The 22136-nt window shown below is 29.7% G+C and overlaps 1 protein-coding gene across 8 annotated transcripts in view; it reads right to left on the bottom strand.

Moving 5' to 3' along the window:
* LOC107452712 (transcription factor E3) overlaps positions 1-22136 on the bottom strand; it is a 112348-nt gene that overhangs the window by 25509 nt on the left and 64703 nt on the right. Inside the window, exon 1 of one of the 8 annotated variants that reach the window (XM_071178980.2) lies at positions 15719-15820. The exons of 6 other annotated variants lie outside the window; for them this stretch is intronic. The gene's annotated coding sequence lies outside the window, so the exon portion shown is untranslated. Of the gene's footprint in view, positions 1-15718; positions 15821-22136 lie in introns of those variants that run through there. One more of the 8 variants, XM_016069281.4, reaches the window with a different exon arrangement.

Consider the following 22136-nt stretch of genomic DNA (forward strand, 5'->3'; position numbering starts at 1 on the left):
AATTGGTTAATTAATTGATTTGCTTATTAACAAATTAAAGCAAAAGTAGCAAATCAATTATACGATCATTAATTAATTTTTAATTAATTAATTACTAATTAATTGATTTGTAATTACATACTCCAATTAATTTGGAAAATTTTTTGGAAGAAAAAATTTTAAAAATTTGATGTCAATTTTTTTTAAAATTAACCTAACAGGTTATTCTGAAAAACTACAGATATATAAATTTTCGAAATCCATTTTCACAATAAATATGCATTATATAGTACGTGAAAGTACCACAAAATTAATTGGAGTATGAGATAATTACAATAACTAATAGTCTGCATTGAAGTAATAAAACACCGATTTTTCTATACATGGAATTATTTTTTGTCTCTCACAGGACCTTCTATGGGCCAAAACGAATGTTGCCCCCTAAAATTATTCCTCATAAGGCATACATCCCACTAGTTTATTTCAAAATTGGCGAATCACACTTCCCTAGTTACCTTGTAAGTTATCAATTGATATTGTAGATACGAAGATTTCCAATTAAAATTTGTTAGAAACAATGGTGAAAAGAAATGTACTGTGACGCTATAGTGGAACGTGCTTAAATACTAATTAGTATTGCTAATTGTCATTGCTCTTAAATTGCAAACGTTGTAACGTTGGTATTGTAACGCAGACGTAAATAATGCAAATTGAAAAATAACAGTATAGTAACTTTTTTAAAATTATAATAATCTACCTCATTTTACGTTATCATTTACCCCTTGTGATAACAAAATAACCATTTAACATTTTACTTGCCTTAATTAAGACTGCAAAAATTTTTAGAAATAAAAAAAAACTATAAAACCATTTCATTCTATTAAAAATTGAATATATATATGCACAGGGTTTAATTTTATATTCCATCAAGTGATAGAATTTTATGAAGACACATGAAAACGACATTAAATGTATGAATATTTATCCTCATTTCACTTCAGTTGCCAGAAGCCATTTATGAACCTTTATGTTCAACTTAACTTCGCTCTTACAAGTTTACAGCTTATGTAGAAACTACGAATAATTAATGTTTTCGAACAATTCTGTGTTCCAAACATTCCAGAAAGATCCTTCATGGCAGATCTTTTTTTTTTCTCACACGAAAGATTTAAATGCATTTCATTCTGTCATAAAACTGAAATAAGCCTTTTTATGATGCAGAAAAACATGATGAATCAAATCGAAAAGAATGCTCTCAGACGTTTCAATCGTAAAACGAATGAAATTCCGTCTGCAAAGTCTTCTACAGGCTTGAATGTTACACCTGGAAAAATGTTACATTACGATCTTTAACACTAACTTTATTCAAATGCCGTTCTTAAAGTTGAAGGTTAAGAGTGAGAAGTTTTTGCACCGTTTTAATGCCATCTGTAGTTGAATTGTTCGACTCCGGACTTTCTTATTTAGCAATGACTTTCGTCGCATCTTTGTTGGTCACCGACCAGCGAATCAGGAAAACGGTGATTAAATTTGTCTATGAATGAGCTCAGATCTGCGGTATAAAAAAAAATACATAAAGATAAAAAGGTGTTTAAATTGGGCCACTAATTAAATTTAATTCAGAGTTAAACTAAAAAAAGAACCATTTAAACTGGGTTTTTGAATAAATTCAAATTCATGGTAAAGAGTCGCAGCCAGTGACTCAGGGGATAGATCATTTGCCTTTCAATGAGTTCAATCGCCTTTCAATGACCAAGGTTCAAATCCCAGTCGTGGCTGGTCGATACGAATTCCGCACCAGGCTCGCACCGAGCACAATGCAAAATATCCTCAAAGGTAGACGGATCATGGGTTAGAATCACTTTGACGTCAGGTTAATCATGGGATCCTTTCGGGGTTTTCCACTAAATATAACGGTAATGCGTGTTAGTTCCTTAAAAGAGTCCTCCATGTTGGGAAATCTTTTCCAATACTTGATTCGGGAGTTCCATTGTTTTCAGGATTGGGTTCAATATTACAAGGCTATGGAGTTCAACATTGGCAGTGGTCTGCTCAAAATTAGGTCTGCTGTTTAACGACGGCTATAAAATGCAATAAAATTCAGGGTAAAGTGCCGCAGTGGATTAGGGGAGGCAGCATTCGCCTTCCAATGAGGTGACCCAGATTCGAATCTCAGCAGTGCCCAGTTGATACAAATTCTGCACTCGACACGCACCTATCACAGTGATGACATAAAATATCTCTAAAGGTAGACGGATTATGGGTTAGAATCCCTTTGTCAACAGGCCTACCATGTAAGTTTTTCGTGGTTTTCTTCACCATGTAACGCAAATGCGGGTTAGTTCTATCAAATAGTCCTCCACGAAGGTTAATTTATCACAAGGCTTGATCCACTTGCCTTTTGTGTAAGGTCCAAAATTGCAAGTCTACGGAGTGAAACATTGGTAGCCGTAAACTCAGAATTGGGTTCGTTTATAAAATAAAATAAAGCTACAGGTAAATTCAAAAATAAAGAGACGTTAAAATATGGTTAACGAATATTTCCATGTTAAATTTAAGAAAGGGCATTTTAAATCGGCCAATTGAAATAATTAATCAAATTTACGTGTTATATATCTTTACATACAGTAAATATTAAAGGGAGAATGAAAAAAAAATCACATCAAAGTCGGTATTAAAAATGGATCAGTTGACCTGCCATGCATTGGAATCAAATGGACAGAATATTTTAGTATTTATAACCCTTCTTTTGAGTTTTAGCTTCATACCTTTTAATTACTAATGCAAATCTAAAAATACATTTTTAACAAACATACATCCATTTCACACAAGCTTTGAATTCAACAACAAGATAACATATTATCACTTCAGATTTCATTTTAATGATTCCCTATTCTAAAATAAATTTAAAACATAATCACGATTATCTTTTTTTCATTACTATTGCAACAGTGTGATTCAATTTTTGTTTTATGGCGTTTCTATGACAACGTACAGATGATCATCGTAGAAAGTATATTCGGATTGATAAACAAGATGTTGACAAACTAGATTTTTCTGGACGTGTTTTTTTATTCTGACAGATAATAATAAAAAAAATCTATGATTAATAACAGTGAAATGAGATTGATTTCGACAAAACTGGTTTCAAAATAATTCTAGACGCTTTGATTTTTCTTTTAAAGTGGCAGTTATCAACACCGATTTGTTTAAACTATGACTAACAGAGCATCCATTTAAGATATTATTTCTTTTATTTATCCGACCACGATTCACAAAAGGTTTTTAATAAACAAAGTTAAAAAAAAAATTTTTTTAGTCGTTTTGACAATGTATTAACAAGAGATAATTTAAGACTATATTTTAAGAATATATAACACGTAGTTGCATAGGGCTATTTAAAGGGAAAGTCTAAGGCAATGAATGATTTTTAAAAAACCAAAATGTGAAGCATATAATTTATTGTAAAAATTGAATTTAAAAGTTACTGTTTTGCTTCACGTTATTTTGCGTAAATTTATTCAAATTAATATTCTTAGTACCAAATGTATGTTTAAACTTAAATCCAGTGTTCAAAACCTAAATTTCACTAAAACTTTCTTCAGGATGAAACTATGAGTCACGATGAAATGGAATTTAGACAACAGGCATTTCTGACTTTAATCATTACTTAGTTCAAAAACGATATTAAATAATTTAAAAACATTAATTTTGCAAATTGAAATTTATCTTTCAATGTCGACATAGAGCACATGCAACTCGTCCTCTGTGTATATGTTACCGTGAATGACCGAAATCAAGAGAATGTCGACTTTCACAGGTGAATGTCAACAATCACATAGCCGCTTTGTTGAATGTCTGAAATATTTGTTTTATCCAATTTGATATTAATTTATTCTTTGATATTTATTCGATAATTTAATACCTGCTGAGGATATATTAGGAGAAACATCAGTGTTCGGAGTACCGGTTAAATGCATCCTAGGTAGTGGCACTTGACCTTAAAAAAAACATTGATGTAGGGCATACCGGGCAAATGTATACCGAACAGTGGCACTTAACTAGACCTAGTATATATTTCGAGCATTTACCAAAGCGACTATATGATTGTCGACATTCACCAGTGGAGTCAGAAACCACCGATTTCGGTCATTCACAGTATATATGGAACTAATTCAATAAAACTAATTCAATAAAACATCTTTCAGGAAATGCTTAATAGTTCTATAGAACAGCTTTAAATAACCTCTGCTATATAATTCTGTAGAACATCTTTTAGGAGCTGCTGCTTTGTGCTTCCGTAGAACATCTTTTAGGAACTGCTGCTTTATGATTCCGTAGAACATCTTTTAAGAACTGCTGCTTTATATTTCCGTAGAACATCTTTTAGGAACTGCTGTATTATGCTTCCGTAGAACATATTTTAGGAACGGCTGCTTGACGATTCCGTAGAAGACCTTTTTGGAACCGCTGGCCTAGACCTCCGAAGAGGGTAAGTTTAATTTCAATGACCTTATGAATTTTTGTGAGAATTATTTACGACAAACAGAAAGTACAAGTGGGCCAGGATAAATAATAGATTAGTAACTTTTTATCGATCTTAATTATTAAAATCAAAACTGCCATATTGATAAAAGTTATCAGTGTGAGATCGAATTCATCAAAGATTTGTTTTTTTTACACTTTGTTGAAGGACATTCTCCATCGCTAAAGAAATCAAACAAAAGCTGAAAGTGTTAAACGCAATCCTTCTTTTGTCTTCTTCAGATAAAGGGTTGAATTCAAGCCTGAGCAATAACTCATTTTTATTAAAAAGGACAAGGGAATGATAAAGTCGGGTTTATTTAAAAGAACAATAGTTCTCATTATCTATTGCACCATAATCAATAACATCGATTAAGCATTTCTGGGAAAAAATTATTATTAGCAAAGTAATCATTTTCTCAGCATCATCATAACAGCAGAAAATTTTTAAAAAGAAAATGCAGTGGAATAATGATAAAATCGCTAACCAAGCATTTTCAAAGTCACATACATAATCATAAGTGAAGCCGTACCTTTTTTTTTCTTCTTCTTCATGCCAGATAATGAACAGATACCCGTAACATATACCCGTAAACTCACAACCAAGAAATAAAACACATGCTCGATATCAATCATACTTCAAATTCTATTTTTTTTTTAAAAAAATTAAAATTTTTCCCGCCCATGAGCAGTACCAAAGAACTACTTTAAATACTCATATTTTGCGTAGTTTTAAGCGAACTTTTTTCAAATTTTAAAACAAAATTTTTGTATTTAATTTCAAATCACTCCAAAAATTTCGTTTAATTTCGTTTTAATTTTTAAAGTTATAGCAAAATCGCAAGACAAAAAAATAAATTTTTTTTTAAAAAAATGCTCATATCTGTATAAATATTTAAGCTAGAATAACGAAATTTTATGCAGTTGTTGCAAATAATATTTATAGAAATCGATACAAGCTTATTGCTTGATTTCCCGGCATAGTCTGTCTAAAAATCCTTCGTAATTTACAGTCGGCCCCTTAAACGTCTGAAAGCTTTAAACCTAATTACAAAGTGTAAAAAATTGCATGAACTAAACAACTTTAAAGTTACAAAATAATCATCTGAGTATTTCTTGAGAAATAAAAAAAAATTCAAAAAGTGATGAAACTGTCTCTTCCATTATTGTAGGATTATATATACATATTAACTTCGAAAACATGGCTTTTTTTTATGTACACATCGGTCAGATATACTTTAGTAATTTAAGAGCAACTTGCTTCGTTAAAAAAAAAAAAAAGAAATTGAAATTAAGTATTAAATTTCTAGTAATTTTTGTTTTAAAGATCAATTGAAAAAAAGAAAGAAAAAAGAAGAAAAACTAGATAATTTAATAGGAAGAACAAATAAAAATAATTTAATAAGAATTGGAATAACGAAACAATTTCTACGTAATAAAATTTTCGTAAACCTAAATATAAGCATAATTAAAACATATATAAATATATATCACTTCATTAGAAATTTATAGTTATCTTTTTAACATATTACTTTTTTTCTATAATTCATATTTTACATAGTATAATATGATGCATTTTTCCAATCTTTAGTCAAAAGGTCGACGACATTATGGAACCTATTTGGCGCCCCATATTCATTACATCGCCAATAATAACCCCAAAATAGGTTCAAAATTCCTATTGACCTTTCATACGATGAATACCGCCTTCGAGTACATTCAGTAGGGGGATTTTAAATATATGTGTAGCTTATAAAGTGATGACTCAGAACATGAATGAATATATTTTTTTCTTTACACTTGAGTGTCCCTGGTACTTTTTTAAAGATTGCTTCATAACCTCATGGGCATTTTTTTTAGATAAATTACTTTTAAGTACTATTTAAAATTTTTATCTATGACAGTAGACAGTGACGTGGAGATGACCGGGTCAAACTCTTTGATTTAATGCCTTTGAAATGAGTGTAATTACTAGAGCAGCATGATTCACATAAAAAAATGAAATTGAAAAATATAGAATTAATAAAAATCTAAACCGTTATTTTATACCACCAAGTCATAAAGTAAGCTAAAATTAATGTTCTGTAGAAAGAAAAAAGATTTACTTTCAACAAAATAATACTCTTAACTTTCATTCTGAAACATAAAGATTAGTTATACATTATTAGTGACAATTCGCTTTAGTTAACAATCCTAAAACCATCAAATAAATAATCCCTAGAAACTGAACAAGATAAAACTTCATTCGCTCCAAAATGTACTAACTGGAAATAACAGTCGACATATTTCAAGCGATCACAAAAAAAAAAAAAAAAAAAAAAAAAAAAATCCTTTGATAATGACATTAATTCCTCATCAACTCTCCATAACGCGTGGAAATGCATTTTACCTTGATTTGTCCCTTTCGACCACTGTGGTTTTTCTTATTCTGCTTCTCATTTTTCATTATAACTAAAGTTTTTACTTGTAGATGCTTTTTAATCATACACAACATTTGGATTTATTTGTACGTATGTTTGAGAAATTCGTGTGTGTGCTAGGTATTCGATGCTCTTAGTAGCTAAGAAAAAAATAAAACAAATTAAAAAGTTTTTAAAACCGTTTTAATCGTTTTTTCGCTCTAGTTTTCTAAGATTTTATTTGACAAAATGACTTTAAGCAGCGTCCAGGAAAAAAGTCTAACAAATTATTTTTGTAAATAACAAAAAACCAACCTTTTTGATAATAAAAGTTAAACATTTAAATAGAATACCATTTTACCAACCATTTAATAAAAAGTGGTTGAGTTTCGGTGGTATAAGGAATACTACCTTTCGATTTACTTGTATGCTTGAAGAAAGTGCTCCTTGTGGCACCGCAGAAAAAGAAAAGAATGTTATTTAAAAAATTTACTTTTTGTCACACAGAAACGCTGCATCCTCATGCTTTATAAAATAATTTTGTGATGTTAAAATCGTTGTTCGTTATTCTAGTTTACAATAGATTAAAAAATAATAATAATTATTATCTTTTAATTAATTAGTGCAGAGGTTGTAATTAATGAAATATATTTGCTTTATAAATTTAATTTTAAAAAATGAAGTAAACTACCATATATACCTACATATTATAATCTAGTTTATCTTAAGCGCAACGGTAATAAATTTCGTGGTGAAGCTTCAATCAAATAACAAAGCTAAAATAATTGTTTAATGAATTATTATAGTGATTGTTAACGGGTATCCGATATCTATCTATCTATCTATCTATCTATCTATATATATATATATATATATATATATATATATATATATATATATATATATATATATATATATATATATATATATATATATATATATATATATATATATATATATATATATATATATATATATATAATAAAAAACGAGTTTCTGCTATATACAAATTAGAACCTAGTCTATTTTCACTGTAACTGTAATGGATCTTCAGGTGGAACTAGAATCAAATAACGCATCTCAATTCCAGAATTAGAATTTTTTTTCCTCTTCCCAAGAGCCTAAAATGTCTCCTACATACCTTGACGCAACATTTTTTTTTTTTTATATCTGGAAAGAAAATTCGATCAATACGTTCTCAGTTTCAATCCCAGAAAGAGGAAATGAATGTGATATCCCTGTTACTAAGAGAATGACAGGTATCACATAGACTAGGATGAAAGGCTATTGGATTTCTTTGAATGAAAAACCTGTTCCCAGGTTATACAATCCTATGCACTCCATTTGCCTACAAATCAAGAGATACGACCTTGTTGTTAATCTCATCGAAAGAAGAATCTATTGTCAAACCTTGTTTACTTATAAACAGCGAGGCGCCAAATGAAATTAATTCACACCAACAAATGTCTTGAGCAGATTTGAAGGAAGGGAAAGTTCCTAGGATTAAACTTACAAATGACACTTATCTGTCCTACATTTTGTTGTTAACATTTCTTATTTATGTTTGGCAAAGTATAAAAGATAAGACCTAGAAAAAAAAATTGGTTTCGGGAAACTGGTTTGATGGTTCGCTTATTCTTTAAGCATAGGGAAAAATAGAATAATGCATTTCCTATCCATTAAATTATAGTCAGGGGTCTGTACAGACATTTTGTGAAAGGTCCGGTTTTCGTGAAATTTTGAAAAAATTACTCACATTCTTTCAACCAGGATCCGCTTTTATGAATTTGTGCAATAGGGTCCGGTTATTGCAAAAAACTTTTTCAAGGAGTTTTTAAATTTTAAATAGATACAAGATTATGCTCGGCACTGCAAAATTATAATAAAGATTTTTTTTTCTCCAAAACTAAACAGCAATTGCTACTTCGAAATTAGAGATGCAACATACAAATATTTGGTATTTAGCCTATACTGCTGAACGCAGAATATTCATTTCGGACGAATAATGGAAGAATCGTCTGCCGAAGACAAAACTTAATTCGTTTACATTCATCTTTCTTGTTTTCTACCCTGGGTAAGGTTTATTCAATTAACAAAACAATAATGAAGATAAACAAATTTGTGAAATGTCCGATTAAAAGAAAAATCATTTTGTGAAGGGTCCGTTTTTAAGTTAAAATATTTTGTGAAGGATCCGTTTTTATGAAAAAATCGGACCCAAATTTCTTCTAAACAGATTCCTGATAGTTGAAACTTTTTCCTAATTTGCAAACAGTAACTGATGATACTTAAAAAAACTGTACTGAATATACAACTGTCAATTTTGTATCGAAATGTAGATGTTTAAAAACGTTATTTATAACAATGGTCGCGTAAATGTTGTGGGAAACATCTAGGATAGTTAGGAGGGCACACCCTATGGATTAAAATTGCACAGAGAAACTTTTTGAGCATAAAAAAATAAGATCTTAAACAATTTGCAATTTCAAAAAATTGGGATTTTTCTTCCCCCCTATTGACATTTGGGGATATTTCCGTATCGTGACCTGTCTCGCCAAAATACCAAATAGATTTCAAACTTTCAAATTTTTTAAAAAAGACATGTAGCTGTTTGCTCGGGGGTGGCTACAAGTCATACCTTTCGAGTGGGTCCCTTTCAGTGATGTTTTTTTTCTTTTTAGTTTCTCGCAGGCCACTGCCCGGAAGTTTCCAAATCTCCCCTGACATTTTGAGCTACTTTCATTTTTAGCACGTTGGTTAGAGACAGTCAGGACATTACCTAAAAGTCACGAAATAATTATTGCAAACTGACAACGGTTCTATTGATCATTAAAAAGTGTTAATTCACGCGAAACCTTCAAACAGCTAATTGTTTTATCATGTTTTGCGAACCCTTTACATGTACAGTGAGCCAAAGAGAAAACAACAACAAAAAAAACAGACCACCCTCAATAACTTTTGATCTAATGATCGGATCCTTACACTCTAGGTCTCCATCTTTATGGTTCGAGGGGGTAACCTCAAATATGCTTATTGATGAATGCAGATGACAACAGTTTAATTTATGAAATCAGACACATAAACGTACTTCCTCTGAATGAACATACCTTTTTTTCCCCCGATGGATTCGGATTTTTGACGGTAGTCGCAATTTGGGTTCCGCATAGTTAGATCAGAAGAACCATCCAAAGTTTGGACCCTCTAATGTAAATTTTATTTTTTGCGTATTTCGCCATATCTCGAGAACTTTTTAAGCGAATTAAAAAAAATTTGCGCACATTTATAAATTATACAATTATAAACATTTCTTGATTAGGTAATTTTAATGCATCGTTTTTTTTTTCTACTATTGCTTATAAATAAAAAATAATGCCACCTTTATACAAATAAGTTATTTTACGACAGTAAATAGTTAAAACTGTTATACATAATTTAATTATGTATTTCTTAGAAAATGCAGAATTATTCTGACGCAGCATTAAAACACAGAGACAAAACGTGACAATAAATTGGAATACTAATTTTTACTATTTGATAAAACATTTTCAAACTATTTACTATCAGAATGATTTTAAAACGAATTTTTTTCTAAAATTTAGTTTTAATTTTTGTAAATGTTATTATCATTATTATATAACAAAATGGTATTTTATTATGTAAAAAATTTATGTGTATAATAAAATAATGGTATTATATTATATAATAAAATAATGGTATTTTATTATATAATATAATTTAGGTTTATAATAAAGAAAAATATTTTAATCATTTTGGAATAATAAAAAAAATATTTTGTAATTAAAATGCATCCATAAAAGATATTTCTAATAAAGCAATGAATGTTTAATAAATATTTTTATTTGCATTCTTACGTATAAATGAAGAATTTAATAACTAGGACGAATAATTCTCTTTTTCTCTCCTAGAATATTTCCTAAATTCTTCCGGTCAATAAATTAATCATAAAAGTTTGCTAATATGATAAAAAAAAATATATTTATTGGATGTTTAGTAATCCAGACGTTCACCACTTCTCCATATTAAACAGCAGGAATTTATTAAGGTTAGAAATGAAAATAGAAGGACAAAATTTTTTAATGTTCCTTAATTAACTGCTTTTTTGAAGCAAATGAAAGAATTCTTGTTTTAATCTAAAGTTTATTAGTTTTGTTGAAAATTAATAATATCCGAGCTACCCTTACTAGTGAATTACTGAAATCACGAGAATGTTGACTTAAACTGGGAATGTCAATATTTTAATATCTGCTGCGGAGAGATTAGGAGAAACATCTATGTTCGGATTTAAATCGGCTTGATTGGGATCACGATTAAAATCAGCAAATTTTTTTTTCAAAAAAGAAAAAAAAAATCACCGATTTAAATCAAATGGTATTTTTAAAGTAATCATTAATTTAAAAATTTACAAAACGTTGTAATATGGGATATAAATTTTTTTTTAATGATTTTCATAGTCTTATAATTTATTGCAAATATTTTGTTGTGTTTGAGTTTTGATTATCGAAACCGCATTAGTTTTTGATGCGAAATGAGTAACAAATACTCTTAAAATGACGTTTGGATTTTTTTGGGAGGATATTATGGAATGTAAACTAAGTACGAAAAGAAAACGTAGAACATTTTATGTATATGTTACCGACTTTTACCGGTGAATGTCAACAGTTAAATAGTCACTTAATGTCTGAAATATTTGTTATATCCGAATTGATATTAATTTATTCGTTGATATTATTATATTTATTCGATATTTTAATATCTTCTGAGGATAGAATAGGAGAAACATCAGTGTTCGGAGTACACTGATGATTCTCCTAATCCGGTTAAATGCAGTGGCTCTTGACCTTAAAAAAAAAAAAAAAAAACATTGATGTAGGGCACACACGGCAAATGTATACCGTATAATATAGGGCAAATGTATAATGTACATAAATGCAATGACACTTAACTAGACTTAGTATATATTTCGGACATTTACCAAAGCGACCTATGTGATTGTCAACATTCACCGGTGGAAGTCAACCACCACCAATATCTCTCATTCACAGTAACATATATACTGAACAAAATGCGAAAAAGCCAAAATTTTAGATAAAATAGAAAGCAAAATTAATAAAGTAGGTTTACATACATAAAATCGAAATTATTCGGTTGAGAATCCATTAAGTTTCATCCTCTACAAATCCGATTTAAGAGTCGCCTAGGCACTTATGCGTCTATTTGGCTGAAATTATAAGCGGGGTTTGAAATCAACTGGTTAGTTCATGACCGCTAAACTTTGACTCAAAACACCATAAAATAAATTATCCTCGAACCAGCAATCCATGTAATAGTTTGGTAAGAGCCGTGGTGGCTCAGGGGATGGAGCATTCTCCTTCCAATGAGGTGAACCGAGTTCGAATCCCAGCGATGGCTGATGGGCACGAATTTAACACCCGGGTGGCACCGACCACAGTGCTGACGGAAAATATCTCTCTTTTCTTCTGGCTAACCGTGGAAGGTTTTTGTGGTTTTCTTCACCATATAGCGCAAATGCGGGTTAGTTCCTCCCCGAAAGAATTTCCTCCAATACTTGATCCAGGAGTAGATCCTTGTCCTCTGGATTAGTTTTAAAATTACAAGGCTACGGAGTTGAACATTAGTAGTCTTAAAACCAAAAAATTGTGTCTGCTGTTCAATGACGGTCTTAAAATTGGAATAAAATTGTATGGTAAGCTGGTTTTGTCATATAATAGCATGCTGTGAACATTACACATCCTACGTGTTATTATAACCAGTGTTGAAATCCGCAGCCTTGTAATTTTGAGCCCAATCCAAACAACAAGGAAACTCCTGGATCAATAATTGGGAGAAATTGGACTTTATGATGGAACTAACCTGCATTTTCGTTACATGATGAGGAAGAAAAATTCATTGCCAAACATATAAACACTAGTTTCTGACCAAGGGTCATTTTCATTCAGTATGAAGCAAAGGTGCTAAATAAACAGAAAAAGTATATTTTCCTTACGCTGGTCTTAAAATGAAACTCGTGTTAGTGCTTTAGGCAGGAAAACCAAATAATTAGTGTTTTAGATAGCGAATAATAACTCGAACGCTTTTTATTTATTGCTTAGATATATTTATATAATATTTTATTGCTTTAGATAGTGATAATAACTCGAACGCTTTCTATTTATTGCTTTAGATATATTTATATAATATTTTATTGCTTTAGATAGCGAATAATTATTATTTGTCGCCAGTGTGAACTATATATTTTTAAAAGAACTTACATTGTTAATGACAATTCGATAATCCATTTTATAAGCCTAAACATATGCTTATATTTTACTCATATTAATACCAATCATGTAGCATTTTATTCTATCACTCTCTTAGCAAATGCCAATTGGTATTTTTTCTTTTTCTTTTTATAAATCAGCGATGAAAGATAGTTACTCATCTTCCCAAACAAAAGATTGCATTAAATGCATAAAATAGCAATTTAATTGCCAATCTATCATCTTAAATATACACCTGAAACCGAAGTAATGGCGATAATCTAAGATGAAGACACACGATACGGGATGTCATTTTAAGAGAAACAATGCCAAATTTGAGACAGAGGAGAGAGAAAAAAACGCCTAACAATGGACACGGGTAACTTTTGGAGCTATTGTTCTAAACAAAAGCGTCGCGCTTTTGTCAACTGAAGTCGGCAAAAGTGAGAGATCGAAAAATATTTCTAAAATCAAATACGTACAATTTATTACTTATTTTAAAATTAACGAGACACATTTTTCCAGTTAAAAAAAAAAGTAAAGAATTCGTCGTTTTTTTTTTTTTTTTTTTTTTTTTTTTAAATACATAAACTTTACCTTTTTGCATGACAGTGGGACATATAAATTCTATTTATCCACAAGCCATCAAAGCCGGTATTTTTACGTAGCAATAATATAAAAAGCGCTATTACAAAAAGAATGGTAGTTCATTAATGCTTAAATTGAGAGGGAATTTTCTTACGTTAGCTACTATTTAGGAATTTTTTTTTTTTTTAAGAAATCATAATTACATGATTATAGAATAAAAATTTGAAGCTTGATATTTTTAAAATATCACGGCGTAGAGGCATGCTTTATTAAAGAACTTAAAAAACTAAGAATAAAATAACTGCTTTGCCAGTTTACATTTTGGGCCCCCCTAATTTGTATATAATTATTTCCTTTTATATGGTTGTATAGTATGTTATAATCTAATGCCTGGCAGAGTTTTGGATAAAAGTACCGGCAATTTTACCTTTCCAAGTAATGGGTTAACTACTTTTTCATTTAATCGATTAACATTCAGTTAACCCTAGTTAAGTGACACCCACAGGACGAGGTGTGATTCGGTAAGCTGAATTGTCTAACCGGAAAAACTAATGCACTAATTTATACTTTTCAACTATTGTTATTAAACACATAAAATAGTACATTAAACTTCAGATATATCGTCGAAGTCAACAAAACAGAGTGACAAAAGAAAAGTTATTTCATTCTAAAAATAATACAAAGGTGAAAGTTTTGAAATGTTTGCTATTTTAATCCTAAATAGCGATTTGTATTTTCACGATTTACAAGTCGCTCATTGTAATATTTATTTGCTGTATATATGAATTAGACATGGCGATTCTTTTTATCGCGCTATACAAATTAAATATCATAATTTCAAAAATTTTCCGATCAAGTATTGCGATTCACGATGTTTATGGGACCCGTTTAAATTCACGCGATTTACGAAATCCAGTGAATTAGGAATGACGCTTCGCATTTTGTGAATTTTAAATCACGATATTGGGAATAAAAGCATAAATACAGAACAGATGAGTTTGATTTCACTAATTTTTGAATTAAAGTGCTGAAGGTATTTATTTTAGATAATGTTAGGCCTAATTAATGTGTAAATCATTTATTTTTGATTGTTAGGCATTATTAGATAAGCATTTATTTTAGAAACTATGATAGGCATTCACTATAGAAATGAGAAACAAATGCAAGAAATATAGAATAAATAAATAAAAAATCTTTTTAGAATTTTTATACGATTTTAAAAATTCCAAATTTTATAAAAAATTCTTCTTTTTCATAAATAAGAACTTTTTGGTTAACATTTAAAACAATTAATTTCGACACTAGATTTAGAATTTTTTTAAATTAATACAAAGTTTCTTTTTAATAAAATATAAAGTTTCTTAATACATTTTATAAATAATTATGATTTTGTTTGAGATACATGACAATTTAAAGAAACATCTATTGATTAATCTTACAAAACTATTTAAAAACATATGGAATATAATAAAAAACAAAATACAAAAACTTCAATTTATTATTTATAGGCGCAACATAAAAATAAATGTCCAAACAAGAATAAGATCTTGCATAACTTATGCAGTATTTAAAAAAAATCTATTTTGATTCAAAAATATTTATAAAAAAATTTGACAATAACATTGAAACTAGTATTAGGCAAACATTCACTAAATAAGCCCTTAAAAAAACGTATACAACATAATAAATGTGCTAAAGTTGTGACGGTAAAATTTTAAAAGCCTTAAAATGAAAGAGGGGTATGTTTTAGAAAAATAAAGTGGTCATTTATAAAAATTTTCTTTTTAATAATATTTGATTACTTTTTAATTTTTTTCATAAACAGCAACAAACCTTGTCTTGCCAACTATGATTTAATTGAACGCAAACTTTTTTCTAAATTTAAATACATCAACTGTGTAGCGACCACTCAATCAAATAGTGTAACAGACATTTTATCTTTTCACTCACCTTCAAGAAGATGTGAGGAGACAAAAAGTGAAGGTCGAATTCAACAGGTCGACTGCTAGTCTTTTTTTTTTTACCTCATACTACTATGGAATAGGAAATTAAAAGGAAATGTTGGAATTCTCCACAACATTATCTATGCTGTCTTAAAAAAAAAATTCGATCGTTATCAGGAGTCACTGATTGAACGCCGAGATAACTGGGTTTTATGATTTAAATGTAGCATTTTGAATCAGTGTTTGTTGATTTAAATAAGCTTGATTGCGATCACGATTAAAATCAACTGACTTTTTAAAAAAAATCACCAATTTAAATCAAACGGTATTTTTTAAGTAATCATTAATTTAAGAATTTACAAAACGTTTTAATATGGGATAGATATATATATTTGTAATGATTTTCATAGTCTTATAATTATTGCAAATATTTATAAGGGATTAAGGGAACAGCAACCCCAAGCATCTAGTCAAAGAAGACATCGAATCGAAAACATTAAAAATTATTATTTTTTAATGAAAATAAATTTTTTAACAGGTCAATATTTGGCCCAAGAAAAATACTTCCAACTAATTAAATAATGAAATTTTAGGTCATTAAAAATTAAAATATTCTTTAAATTTAAAGAAATAATGAAATTTCGATTTAATTAATTGATTTTTAACTATAGAATAATTTTTTCCTGCATTTATATAAAAAATGAATTTAAAAAATCGATTTAGGTATTTGTAAATACAGATCGATCTTGTCAACGTTTTTACCTTAACTAAAGCATCCGTGTTTACTCTACACTCCTCGGCACTTACTATTTATTTAGAAATAGGCCCTCCGCTTGGAATATTGATCGCTTCGCTCATGGAACCCCAGGACTGCTTCGCAATCAATAAAATTAAAAAGTATTCAATTAAAAGACTCCAAATTACGAGAGGTTCGAGATTAATTAATTTTATTAAGAGAGAATTGCTGTCACAGATATATATGGGTGGAGATGGAATAAGTTGAACCAGGTTCAATTATTACAATCCTATTAAGTATTTTTTTTTGTTTTATCCATTAACATATTTCACAACTAGTACATCAAATCGAATTAATTCAATCTAGTACATCACATGCCTTAGCTCAAGAGGACGCCATACCAAGGGGGAAATCTTTAATATCAAATTTTCTTTCTCGTCCACTAGCAGTTAAAAATTTGTAGCATAGAAAAAAAAAATGAGTTCAAGCGAACCTTGAGAAAGCCATTAAGTTTCAAATGCTGAAAAGAAAATTTTAAAATATCAAATTTATGGATGAGAACTTCCCTATTGAAAAATGCTAATTTATCTTCTTATAATTTGTTTTCATTTTCATATTTTGAAAATTTCTTTTCAGTATTTTATTTTATTTTATAGCCGTCGTTGAACAGCCGACCCAATTTCATGGGTTTACGACTACTTACGTTCAACTCCGTAGCCTTGTAATTTTGAACCAATCCAGAAGACAAGGAAACTCCTGGATCAGTACCCCCAGAGGTATTGATTTGTTGTGGGAACATGGAGGACTTTTTAACTTGCATCAGTCACCATTTACTACACGGGGAGTCTTCGGCCGGCGAGGATCGAACCCACGACCTCTTGGGTATGGGCCCAGCGCCCTACCGACCAGGCGATTCGTGACTTACTGTAGGTTCGTCTGAACTCACTTTTTCTATATCAATTTTAAACTACTTATGGAGGTGAAAGAAAATTCGCCATGAAAAGTTTCTCCCACTGTATAGCTTCCTCTTAAGCATAGCCACCGAGAGTCATTTTTATTACCACAAGTTGTATTTTAGCACTGTTAAGTAATTTTTTGAACTGTAGGGGAGAGTAGGGTCAATTGTAACAGGGTACGATTGTAACAGAGCAAAAATTTCGAGTGTCGGGTTCTAGATTTGGTTTCTAGGTAGCGCACGAGGTGTATATAATAAATCTACATGTACACCCCTGTTGGCAACCATTTTTATGTACTTTTGAAAGAGTTACATCACAAAAGATATTTTCACACTACGTAAGTACATTTTTTTGGAACTAGAATATTATATTGTAACAAAGTAATTTTGTTTAATCAAATAAAAATTATTAACCGAATATGTAAGTGGACACCTTAATTAAAATTTCAAAAAAAAAAGATTAGTTTTGTTAATTAACTAGCATTGTTTTTAACAAATGAAGCTGAAATGGCGTTTTGGGGACGATTGTAACAATAAGTAAAGGGGCGATTGTAACAGCTAATATAATAACATTTAAAATAAGGTTTTTTTTTTTCTAGTAGAGGATAGTCTACTTTACTCGTCTGTCAATTAATACTAATAATATATTGGCTTTTTCGCTAGTTAAAAATAGTTAAGTAAAAAATGTTACGATTGACCCCACTCTCCCCTACTATACTTCACTTTCTAAAATTAGCTTCTTTAACAATGTAATACAATAAATTGCAATCATTTTTCAAAGTTAGATCATTAATTAAATTTAAATTCATAAGATAAGGAAAGAATTTATGTGTTATTTTGTGAAACCTACAACATGGGATACGTTGGTTCACTGTTAACGGAGGGACGAAAATTCAGATAAACTTTTTTCTAAGCATTATTCTAGTTACAGTATATTCGTTTTCGTTATAGCAAGTTCAGAACTAAATATGTTCCAAAAAGTAGAAAAATATATTCTAAAATATGACTCTAAAAAGTAGAGAAATATATTCTAAAATATGACTCTAAAAAGTAGAAAAATATATTCTAAAATATGACTCTAAAAAGTAGAGAAATATATTCTAAAATATGACTCTAAAAAGTAGAAAAATATATTCTAAAATATAACTCTAAAAAGTAGAGAAATATATTCTAAAATATGACTCTAAAAAGTAGAAAAATATATTCTAAAATATGACTCTAAAAAGTAGAGTCATGAAACGTAAGAATAATTACTAATAAATATATATATGTAATGATAGTTGACTATAAGTCTTAATACAACAATAATAATTTCATTTTTAAAAGTAAGACAAAAATAATTATGCATTCAATGGAAAATAATTTTTTTACAATGAAAGTAAGATTTTTACATAAGAACTTACATTAAGATTTTTCAGAAAAAATTCATTTTCTATTTCCCTTTTTTTTTTTTTTTTTTTTTTTTTTTTTTTAAATTGACGTAGCAAGGTTTTGAGAGGAAACCCTTCGACATAGGAATTCAAATTAGGATATATATTGCCAAGGGGAAAAATAGTTTTTTGACATAACAAGATTTTCTCGAAATCGGGTTCGAGATATCGATACACAGATATAATCTTAATAATAATTATCAAAATTTATTGAATGAAAGCCAAAAATTAGTTTTTAATGAAATTCAATAAATTTGAATGAAGGAATTTCAAGTCATTTTTTTTCCAATGCCCACCAGTGTTAACATCCGTCAATTCAGGTATTTACAGGGCGATTTTGTTGACCTCTCTTTTAGGGGCACCCTATTAGGTGGGCCAACGTCGTTCCCACAGTAAGGACAGATAGTACAGAGAAGGAAAGAACATCGATGCCTTGCCCAGGATTCGAACCCAGAACCTTTCTGATGCAAGGACAGTTCCCTGCCCCCTACACAGGTCAATCGGCGATTTTAAGTCATATTTTATTTATTTTCAAAAATGGATTTTTAAATTTAAATGCTAATGAAAAGAGTGTAGTTACTGTAGTGGATAATATTTATCTTCCAATAATGCTTCTGTATACATTTTTCCTATGAATTCATCAATACATTTTTCCTATGAACGGAACACGGCGGTTAACTCAAGTTTTTTTTAATAGTAATGAATTGAAATAAATTACCAATTGAGCCTCTTGCAAAACAATCTTGAATGGGAGGTGATGTAGCTTATAAAAGAAATTGAACTTTATATTTAATTTTACCGCGAGAAAAAAATAAAAATTGAAAAGTGGACCCACTAACCCGGTTTCACCCTATACGAGAAAATTTAAGTTAAAGGCATAATTGAAAATTTTTAAATGAGCTATGCTTTAAATTCCTAATAAAGCATTTTCAAAATTTAAGAGATATTTAAAAAGTATTCATTTTAATTTACTTATAATTTTTAAATACTAAATTTTCAAATATAAATCTTCATTTAAGCTTTTTTTTCTTTAATTAAACAACTTTTAACTATAATTTTTAAGCTACAACTTGTAAGCTCGTATTTATTCCGTAATAATAGCATTCCGTAATGCATTGTATTTAATAAATATGTATTAAAGAAAAAATAAATAGATTGTTTGCTAATTGTGGAACTCTCAAGTACTTGTATAAATACAACAAATTTTTTCCATAGTGAGATTCGTTAAAAAATAGCCGAGTTCTCCCTAGAAATAGAAAAGCGCACTTAAGAGTTTTGAAAGAGTTTTCACTCACTTATTCGTAAATATTTATCAAAATGTGTAATATTATGTAATAACTGAATTTTATTCTCAACAATTTCGAAATTATCCTTTCATACTATTTTATGAGTATATTTCAAATGGTAATTCTCTTTTATCATCAAAATAAGAGAAAAATTTGTAGCTTATAAAAATTATTAAAGGCATGTTAAAAGGCAATCTCTGAGCATAGAATATAGCTTGGAAAAAATGATTAATTGATAAACAACTTGAAAGCTTTTTTCTATAATATAAACTGAAAAGTATGAGAAAATCAACATTTAAAGATTCATTTTTTTTCAAAAAATGTATTTTTAAAAAAAATTTTTTTTATTAAAATCCCTTAAAAAAATGATTAATATCCACCCCCGAAGAAGATACTTATAAAAATCTAACCAGTTGAAAAATAATTCTAACAAAGTAAATAGTAATAGTAATCAGAATTTAGGCTATAAACACAGAAAATTTTACCAGTGGGTAATTATTTAAAAACTATGAATAAATTTTTTTCTAAGTGGAATCTAAATAAAAAGGCAGTGTTTTTAAGGGAGGGCGGCTTAATTTTACAAAAAGGGCAAAGTGGGCTCATTTTTGGGAACCAAAGGGCAAGCAGGGTGGGCCTCCCTTTAAAAAAGAAAAAAACACGATTTGGGAGAAAACTGATAAAAAAAGAAACCATAAAAAAAAGAAAAACAATTTCATCTGCCCTCGAACGTAAATGCTAATGATTTAAGCACTAGCATTAAATTAAACAATTACTTACTAATTCTTAAAATTGAAATTCTATTAATTAGGAAATGGTTTTAAAAGTGAAACGAAGGGAAAATTATTTGCTTATCTTACATAACTAATAATTAGGGTTTCAAATTTGTCGCGGAAAAAAAAGAGCAAATTGAAGATAATATTTGAAAATTTCATGTGAACCCCCTCCCCCCCAAAAAAATATAATATATAATTTATCCACTGAAATTTACGGACATGGTAAAAATAATAAAATAAACGCACATAAAAGATTTGCATGTTTTTTTCTTAATCATACGCAATAATCATATTTTTATTCAAAGGAATATAATTGCTAAATTATTCTCGTTAATGTTTGACGTTTAATCATATATTCGTTTGCCAGCATGTTTCTAGCCAAAGGATTTGGAAATTTTATTGCCCAAAGCATTGTCCTTCATTTCAGTAAATTTCCTGGTTTTGACTAAACTTATTTTCTTTTTGTATTCTAATAATTCTTTAAGGAGGACGAGTTGTTATATTACAACCGACAGAATTATCTCTGAACTATTTTCTTGTAATTTGTTACTATCCATTCTGCTAAATGTTCTATCAGTTATACATTTTATTTTATTTTATAACCGTCGTTAAACAGCCGACCGGATTTTCAGTTTACGACCACCCATGTTCAACTCCGTATCCTAGTCATTTTGAACCCAATCCAGAAGACAAGGAAACTCCAGGATCGAGTAGGGGGAGTAATTTGTGCTCGTGGAGGACTTTTTTAATGGAACTAAAGCTCATTTGAGTTACTTGGAGAGGAAAGCCATGATCCGTCAACCACTAAGGATATTTTACGTCAGCACGGTGGTCGGTGCGAACTGAGTGCGGAATTCGTATCGGCCAGCTATCGATTCGAACCAACACCTCCTAGAAAAGAGTAGGCCTCTGCACGGGTTACCATAAATATCCTTTAGTAGTCCAAACGTAATGACATATTTCGTATTTTCAACCACTGCGCAGCTTAGTACCCCGAACGTAATGACATCTTTCTTATTTTTCATCAACTGCGCAGTTAACTTCGTCACATCGGACTACTAATTTGATCCGTGCTGAGGCCTTTATTATTCTAGGAGGTGTTGTTCGAACCCGGTTCACCTCATTGGAAGGCGAACGCTGTATGTCCTGAGCCACCGCTGCTCAGCAACAATAACAATAAATTAAGCTAAAATTGTGTACGACTCTTACCCTTTTTTTTCTTATGAAAAATGGAGCCATCACAAT

This window comes from Parasteatoda tepidariorum, chromosome 6, assembly GCF_982258835.1.
Source record: "Parasteatoda tepidariorum strain Cologne lab strain chromosome 6, Ptep-v5.0, whole genome shotgun sequence".
Classification (NCBI taxonomy): Eukaryota; Metazoa; Arthropoda; class Arachnida; order Araneae; family Theridiidae; genus Parasteatoda; species Parasteatoda tepidariorum.